The following is an 8386-nucleotide window of genomic DNA, read 5'->3' on the forward strand; positions in this document are numbered from 1 at the left end:
AGTGAGACTAACTGCCTACCTCTTTCTAAAAAATTGAAAAGCACAGAAATCCGGTTTTGAAACAGAGATTATTCACATCCACTGCTAAGATTGCTTTTTGGATGGCCATTTTAAGCAGAAAACGCGTAACAGGAAATCTGGATGGAAAAGGATATATCTGAATCCAAAAAGTCATATTTGAAACAACAATCATAATAAAAGGATTTCTGATCATTTCAAGGGAGTAAAATTTCTGCTATATATTTGACTTGCTCTCTTCAACAACCTGGCGGACCCTTCTTTCATATTCTTTGCAATCATTGATGTATAATTGAGCAGCCTCTCTATTAATACAAGAATATGGATTTGGATCACAAAGTAATGACTGAATTGAGAGGAGAAGTTTAGCTACACCATATCTTGGGCTCCACTGTTCTCTGAAAATGTCCAAGCAAATACCACCATTACTGCTAACATTCGGGTGAAATATCTTGGATACAAATTTAACCGTTGGAGGGGAGTTAGGGTAATCCTCTTTGTATCATAGCGTTAGCTTGAATTGGCCACCCTCCCATGGAGTATTCGGAGGCCCGATAATAGTAGCATCCCAGAGCATAAGATTTTCCTCCCACGGTGCTGCGTTAACACCTTCAGGGGGATCTTCATTCATCCACTTCAGATCCTTTATCAATCTTTTCCAGCAAACAGTCGACATTCCACCTCCCTTGATACCACAATTGGCAGGGCCATGTTAGCGGAATTTCAAGAAGAGGCAGAGAAATTCGACGTCTCTTCGAGGACTCTGTGGCAATCTACCATTCGTTTTAAGAACTCATATACATTCCCTTGGTCCAAATCGTCAATGATAGCTGCAAGCCATGCTTCTCTACATTTCAAGAACTGTAAGCACTTTTCATGCTCATTAAATACTCCTAAACGACGAAGGTATCCAATCACTCGAGGACATTCTAGCAACTGAATATTTTTTCTAAGTTTTTGAAGAAGTTATGATAGCATAGATTGTGTTGTTTACCTAACTTCTTCTGCTAGATGATTGAATCACAGGCAATTTCGAATGCATGGTTGCAAACTTTATGACAAAAGCTTCTAAGTCAAGAGTCTCAACATAATTTCCATTTCGTACACATGTGTCCATAAGCTGAGTCCATAAACTCACTGCATCATATGCCCCATGTTCTCCTCGACAACCATTGTCTTTGGTATTTTTCCTTTCAGCCTCGCAGACCTCTAGTTGCATCACTAAGGCTTTGGGATGTGATATTGCATCCTGAATGGTTTCTCTTTTGAATTTTCCACTATAATACGCGACTGTACAGGTCATGTCGTATCCCTATGTGCTCAGAGTTGGACATTTGTAGTTGTCAAAAGAAAAGCGCGAGAACGTTTGCATTAGCCTCTGGCATATGCTTGGTCGCAACCAATAAGAGCTCCCATCGAGATTGTCATTCAATGTTGCTAACGATTTTGCATTGTTGGGTGCATTAAAATTTGGGCAACGCACTACATTATGATGCCATTACTTTGCAAACAAATGTTAAATTTGAAGAATTATTGAATTTTGACCTTCCAAAAAGGGGCTTGACAAATCACTGTGTTAAAGATACTTCATTGATCGTTTCAAAATTTTCCTGATTCTATCACTGGGTGAAGGTACTTTATTCTTTTGAAACTTTAGTTCAGCGATGAGAAATCAGTTCGTAGGGTTCGATCCAGCTTCCTTGGAATTGATTGTCTTTGGTATCTTGATGACACAAACCAGGCTCTACTAGAACTATCGACAAATTTCATTTGCAAAGAAAGTCAAAGATTAACTCTCTTTTTCACAGTGTGAGTAGTTTGAATAATTTGAGAAGTACATTGTAGCAGTGAGTCATTTGTTGCATTGAAATTGATACTGCACTATCTTCTACAGGGATTTGGTGATATTGGTATATTGCTACTCATCTAATAGTTGTAGCTATTTATCATTTTATAGGACAATTTGTAGTTGAAGATAACATCATTATATTGGTTTGAAATGGATCGAATGGATGATGTATTGAAACTACTGAATAATTTAATACATTCCACAGTTGATGAGATGGTTAAGATCAACAAAACCTCTCTTTCCAATATTAAAATTTGTCTCCAAAATGCACAAGAGAATATTGAGTTTTTGCAGCTTGAGACAAAGCTACAACAAGAAGAGCTACAACATGGTAAGCATCATTCTATTCAGAACATTGAGATAAACTCCCATATTGTTGAAGTTCATTCAGATTTAGTACCCAATGAAGCAGCAGTTGTACATGCAGATGCAGAAATTTAGTTTGCACTTCCCAAGTCGGTCATCAAACCTTGGGAAGAGCTTGTCCACAACAAGCATAGAACTAGTCTTGGATATGACAAGGATGTGTCCTTTCCAGATTACTCAAAACCCATCCAATTTCAGAGTGTTGCATTCCTTCATTACAGTTCACCTTCAGCTGTCACAGATTCTGCCCCTCTTCCACAGCAACAACAACAGATTGTGAAATGCCAACACTATGACCGAGTTGGCTACATGAAAGATCATAGTTTTTATCTTCATCCATGTAAGCATTGTCATAAAACCAGTCATTCTTCAAGCAGATGCTTAAGAAACAAACATCCTACAAGAAAAAAGATTCATCTTGGATGGATCACTTCTTGGCAATGGGCTTCAATAGCCAAGAAGATATTTCACTCATACAACAGGATTTGTTCTCGAATATTGAAAAGTCTTGCAGTTGAGATCTCTTCATCTTCTCACCTTGTATCTGACAAGGGGGGAAATGATGGTCATCTACAAGCTTCAAAGCCACATCAAGCGAGCCTGAGCCACAACCTGCCATACTAGATTCAGAGTTGTAGCCAGAGATAAATATGCCCCTGAGCATGCCTTTAGTCGGTGATACCTCTTCAAAGAATTGGGGACACTTCCTCTAGCAGAAGACTTCAGCTTCTTGACAGTTTTGGAAGAGTTCTAGGAATTTCATTAAGCATTCCAAAGTTGTTGGTCATCCTTAAACCATCATAGGCTGAGACCTCCTTTTTTAGGTTGAGGTTCTCCCTTTTATGCAGGGTGAGACCTCCCTTTCATGGTTTAAGGTTTCCCACTTCAAAACATTAGGAGCACTTCCTCTAGTAGAAGACCTGAGCTTCATGCTAGACTTGGAAGAGTTCTAGGAACTGCACTAAGTGTGCCAGTGTTGGTGGTCATCCTTAAACCACCGCCCTTTATACTAACATTTCAGAGAGCACATTCAGCCTAGTGGTACCATGCATTTTTGTACATTTTGTATTACAACTCTCTTCTTGGACTCATACATAACCCTTCGGATTAAGGGGGGGAATGTTGGACACCTAATCCTCTAAGGGTTGGTGTGGAAGCTGAATAGTGTAAGGAAGTCCAAGAGACCTTGGAATACAAAACCAAAGGTCATGTGAATGTACTATAAATGTATATCATTGTCAATAATAAACACACTTTCAGGTTTGTCATTCATCTTTTGTGTTTGCCATGTATGTGTCTTAACAGTATATAAAGGCAACTCAAGCTCCTCATTTGGAAGATTCTCATTCTTCTCTCAAAACAGCTTCTAGGCAAGCAAAGGAGGCTAAGAATGACAAAGAAAGAAGGTTGAGTTTCTCTCTCTGCTCACTCTTCAACTCACACATGTTGATAGAAGTCTATATCTATGATTCACATATTTCTAGGGCAACAACTTTAGGAGCGCCAAAATTTTATGGTTTACTAGGCAGCCTCAAGATGCTGAAATTATGGGCTACTATACAGTTGTTGGGAGGTCGAAATTTCTAGATCTAGCAGGTAGAACGAAGTGCAACATCAGTTTGGGTGACTTGACTTGGAGGAGAAGACCAAGTTTGACCATAGGTCTAGGTGTGTCTCTTATTGAATAGGAAGAATCTTTCTATTGAAAAGGTTGTTGGGTTTTTCCCCATAATGGGTTTTCCTAGGGTACATCTTGCCTATCTTTTGTGCATTGTGATCTCTATTGTTCGACAAATGAATTTTTGAAGTATAATTTTTGAATGATATATTGAAATAAAATATAAGAATTTCTACGTCAAAAGTAATTATCATAATTTCATAAATATTGTGCTAACCCTCATTGCACAAGAAAAATCAACATGGTATCATAGCATTGGTGACTAAAGGAAGGTATATTGAGATCACTTTCTGTAGAAACCCTAGAGAGAGCATCTTACTAAAATCCTTCTTGTATATTGAGTCCTATGGCTTCCTCCATGAAATCCGAAATCAAGCTAGAGGGAGCATCAAACTTCAGATCTTGGAAAATCAGAATAGATCTTATTCTTGCCAAAAACAAAGTTTTGGATATTATGACAGGAAAGGCTAATGAATTGAATGATGCAACTAGAAAAGAGGAGTTCAAAGAGGATGATATTGTCGTCATGAGTCTAATATTAGACTCCATTAGAGATAATCTCATTCCCTATATTGCAAAGAACGGTACCTCCAAAAATATGTATGATGCCCTAATAAATCTCTACACCATCAAGAATGTTCGTCAATCCATGAGTTTGAAGAATGAGCTCTAAAATACAAGGATGAATAATGATGACAATGTTGCTTCGTACTTCGTAAGGATTTCACAAATCAAAGATCAAATTTCAACTATTGGCGACACCATCTATGATCAAGAACTTGTGACTAAGGCACTCAATAGTCTCCCTAGATCATGGGATGTGTTTGCAGCAGGTATAAGCAGTTGGAAGAGGCTCCTTCATTTGAGAAATTATGGACATCATGTGCTCAAGAAGAAGCAATATTGATGTCTAGACATCGTTAAGATGAAGAATTTCAAGTCCTTGCAGCTCGCTTCAAGAACAAGGGAAAGAAGAAGTTTGGACCTCAACATAAGAAGTCAGGAAAGGGTTGTCTTCCTCTAAGAAGAAGAAATACTTATCTAAGATACAATGTTATGGCAGTCAAGAACATGGAAATTTCAAGAGAGATTTTCCTAATATGACTAACAAGAAAATAAAAGGGCAGCAACATGCTTCCGTAACAGAAGTTGAAGAAGATGAAAAAACAAAGAGATCCAAGGGTGACAAATATTTCTTCTACTTTTCTACTTTGACAAGTTAATTTTCAAATGATGATGAAATATGGTTGGTAGATAGTGGAGCATCAAGACAAATGACCGCAGAGCATAGGAATATTTCAAACATGATAGAAAAGAAGTTGCATCAAAGTGTTAAATTGGGAGAAAACAACAACTATGCAGTCAAAGGGATTGGGAAGGCATCCATAGAGTTGGAATATATTAACAACATTCATCTCAACAATGTCATTTATGTACTAGGTTTGAAAATAATTTTGTATTTATTTCTCGTTTAGAAGATAAAGGAGATATGGTTACTTTTGTTGGATGGAAAAGTACTTGGGATATATTATAGATGGTGTTAGGGTTATTGAGATTTGTGACAATAGACTGTATAGACTTGTGAGTCAACCAGATCAAGCATTAGTACATGAAGAAATAGATCCAAGTGAGCTATGTTGAAAAATGCAACAAGAAAAATGCTAATTTAATTTTTCCTTGAATTAAATTAGGAATTAAACTGTAATTCTAATTCTCGTAGCAACTTGTAACAATTAACTAAGTTAAGTTGACTTAGTTGGCTTAGTAAATTTGAGTTGGGAGTCTATCTAGAGTCATGTAGAGTGATCCCTAAATTTTAGGGGCCCAGGTTGAGTTATTATTGAGTTGTAACTATTTAATTCAGCTTAACTGAGTTAAATTCAATTAAACTAGTTCCAACTAATGGAGGAATTAGTGGGAGATCCAATAGTGAGGTGTAACTTGTAGTAGTGGGGTGTAACTAGCACTGCTCAACCAGTAAACTGAAGATTCGCTCCTAATTAACTCATGCATATCAGATCATAGAAAGATCCAGTTGAGATTAGAGTTCATGGATAGTGTACTATTAGTTGTAAAATAATCAAAATTTAACAAGTGGTACATGCAATCAAAGGAAGGCCTATGGATGGATTGAACAGTTATGGATGAGGACTTTTCCCAATTAAATATGGGCTAATTCCCTAGGAAATTTTGCAACAAAATAGGAGCTTGGCAGGCAGCATATATTGCTTAGTATTGGCTTGAGTTGGTTTGTGAAGCAGTGAGATCGATTGTACTTGTGCAGAGATTGTTTGGGTTTAACAAGCATTGTATTTTCTTCTCAGGTCTTCTCATTAATGAAATATACAGATAGTAGAGGTTTTTAGTTGTGGATTTCCCCAGAAAATTATTGTGTTATGTGTGATTGAAATCCTTCCTTTTCTTCTTTGTGATTCCATTGATCAATTTTTGTTTCCACTGATGAGTAAAGTAGATCCAAGTCAACTGTTTTAGCATATTACAATCTACATTTTGAATCTACAAGAAAATTATGCATGGTATCGGAGCTGAAATCACAATAGAAGAGGAGAATACAATTTTTTTTTTCAAGAGAAATCAATTTTGCAGTATCATAATTCAGAGCCAGCAGGATGTCGTTCTATGGATTGAGACTCAAATATGCCCTTGAGGCTAGTTCACACTATATTGCTTGGAAGGATAGGATGGAGGTAGTATTGAAAGATAACGGTTTGAAGAACTCATAGATCATGATATCCTGAAGCCTCCAACATCTGATGTTAAAGATCTGGCAGAGTGGAGAAAGTGTGTGGCAAAGGCGAGGAGTATCCTAGAAGGAGTTCGAGATTGTTAGGTCCCTATAATACTAGTGTATTCCCCCATTAATATTGTTATGTCGGCTCTGATTATATTGTGACCCCTTAGACTCCTATATATAGAAAGGAGGTTTTGTCATTTGAATCATCCAAGAATTGTTTATTTATGTAATGTAAAGGAGGTTTCCCCCTAAAAAAGGTTAATTTTGAAGTCGTTGATCTATCTCTTCTTCTATCTTGTGAGCTGGTTGCATAACATTTGGTATCAGAGCTTTGGATTCTAGGGTTTCGCTACTTCAAACAGGTCCTCGTGGAATTTTTGCTATAACATTTTTCTACAAAACTTCAGAAGATAAAAAAAAACCCATTTGAGATGAAATCGTGATGAACCTCATGTCTAAATTTAAGATCTTGTCTCGCTATATTTTCGGAGATATGATCCAAGGAAGTTGGGGTTTTTGTAGGCTTCTAAACTCCGTCTCAAACAGGTGACCTTGGGAAAATTGTCATAACTTTCTCTCTAAGCATCGGATTCAAATTTCATAAAACGTTATAGAAAGAGGATGGATTGTGGTTTGTTGGGTATCTTTTTCAGGTCTGAAGGTCGAAACAGTGACACATGGAACTCCGTACACGTTCACTCTACTGAACCAATATATAATCAGGTCATTGTGGGAGATTGGGCATAACTCTTCCTTGGGAATCTCAATAAGAATTGTGGGGTTGGAAAGAGGACTCAGACGGATACTACAGGACAAAATTTCAAACCTTGGAGATCTACAATTATAGAAATACAATAGATTCAATATCGATATCCTACAAAAAAAAATTGTATTTGTTTTAAAATTTGCATAAGTTTGGTTTGAAAAAATAATTTGAAGTGATTCAAAGGGCATAGTGAAGCATAATAATCATTAATTTATTCCCCGAGGAAAGAAAATGGAAACACCTAGTAAGCAACCTGAAAGTTCTTCTATGACGCATGAAGAAGAATTAAAGAAATGAAACATGATATATCAAAATTAGGAGACCAAGTGCAACAATTTTCGCTCTCACAAAAAGTAACCAAAAATGAAATGGAAGCTAAGATGGATGGTTTGATGAATAGCTTAAAATCAGACATGGAAGGATTGAAGAATGGCATGAAAGCTAATATGGATGACATGAAAGATAATATGGAAGATTTTAAGAATGGTTTAAAAGCAGACATGGAAGGTTTCAAGGAAGACTTGACAAGGTTGCTACAAGAAATGTTTCCTAATGGTGAAAAGGTTTAGATGAAAGGACAAAAGAAATGTTAATAATGATTTCATAAACTCTAACATTGGATTGAAGACCCACCATGTTCCAAACATCAATATGAGAAATTTTGATGGCAAGGATCTTGTAACATGGATACTACAGATGGAGCAATATTTCGATCTCCATAATGTGAAAAACACACAAAAGGTACACATTGCAACTTTATATTTGGAACCCAATCAATCTGTATGGTATCGATGGATTTTCTCTCGTAAAAAAATTGTCACTTAGTCAATTTTTACAGAGGAAATGATAACACATTATGAGGACACAAAGAGAAACACCTTCTTTAGTCAATTGATAAATCTCAAACAAAAGGGTTCAATGGTTGACCACATTGAGGACTTGCAAAAATTGAAT

The 8386-nt window shown here is 36.7% G+C and overlaps 1 pseudogene; it reads right to left on the minus strand.

Moving 5' to 3' along the window:
- Positions 1-235: 235 nt before the first annotated feature.
- On the minus strand, positions 236-694 carry LOC149254465 (ubiquitin-conjugating enzyme E2 1 pseudogene; annotated as a pseudogene).
- Positions 695-8386: the final 7692 nt, after the last annotated feature.

This window comes from Pinus tabuliformis, chromosome 7 (assembly GCF_031772625.1).
Source record: "Pinus tabuliformis cultivar Carrire ecotype Pingquan chromosome 7, CPIR1, whole genome shotgun sequence".
Taxonomy (NCBI): domain Eukaryota; kingdom Viridiplantae; phylum Streptophyta; class Pinopsida; order Pinales; family Pinaceae; genus Pinus; species Pinus tabuliformis.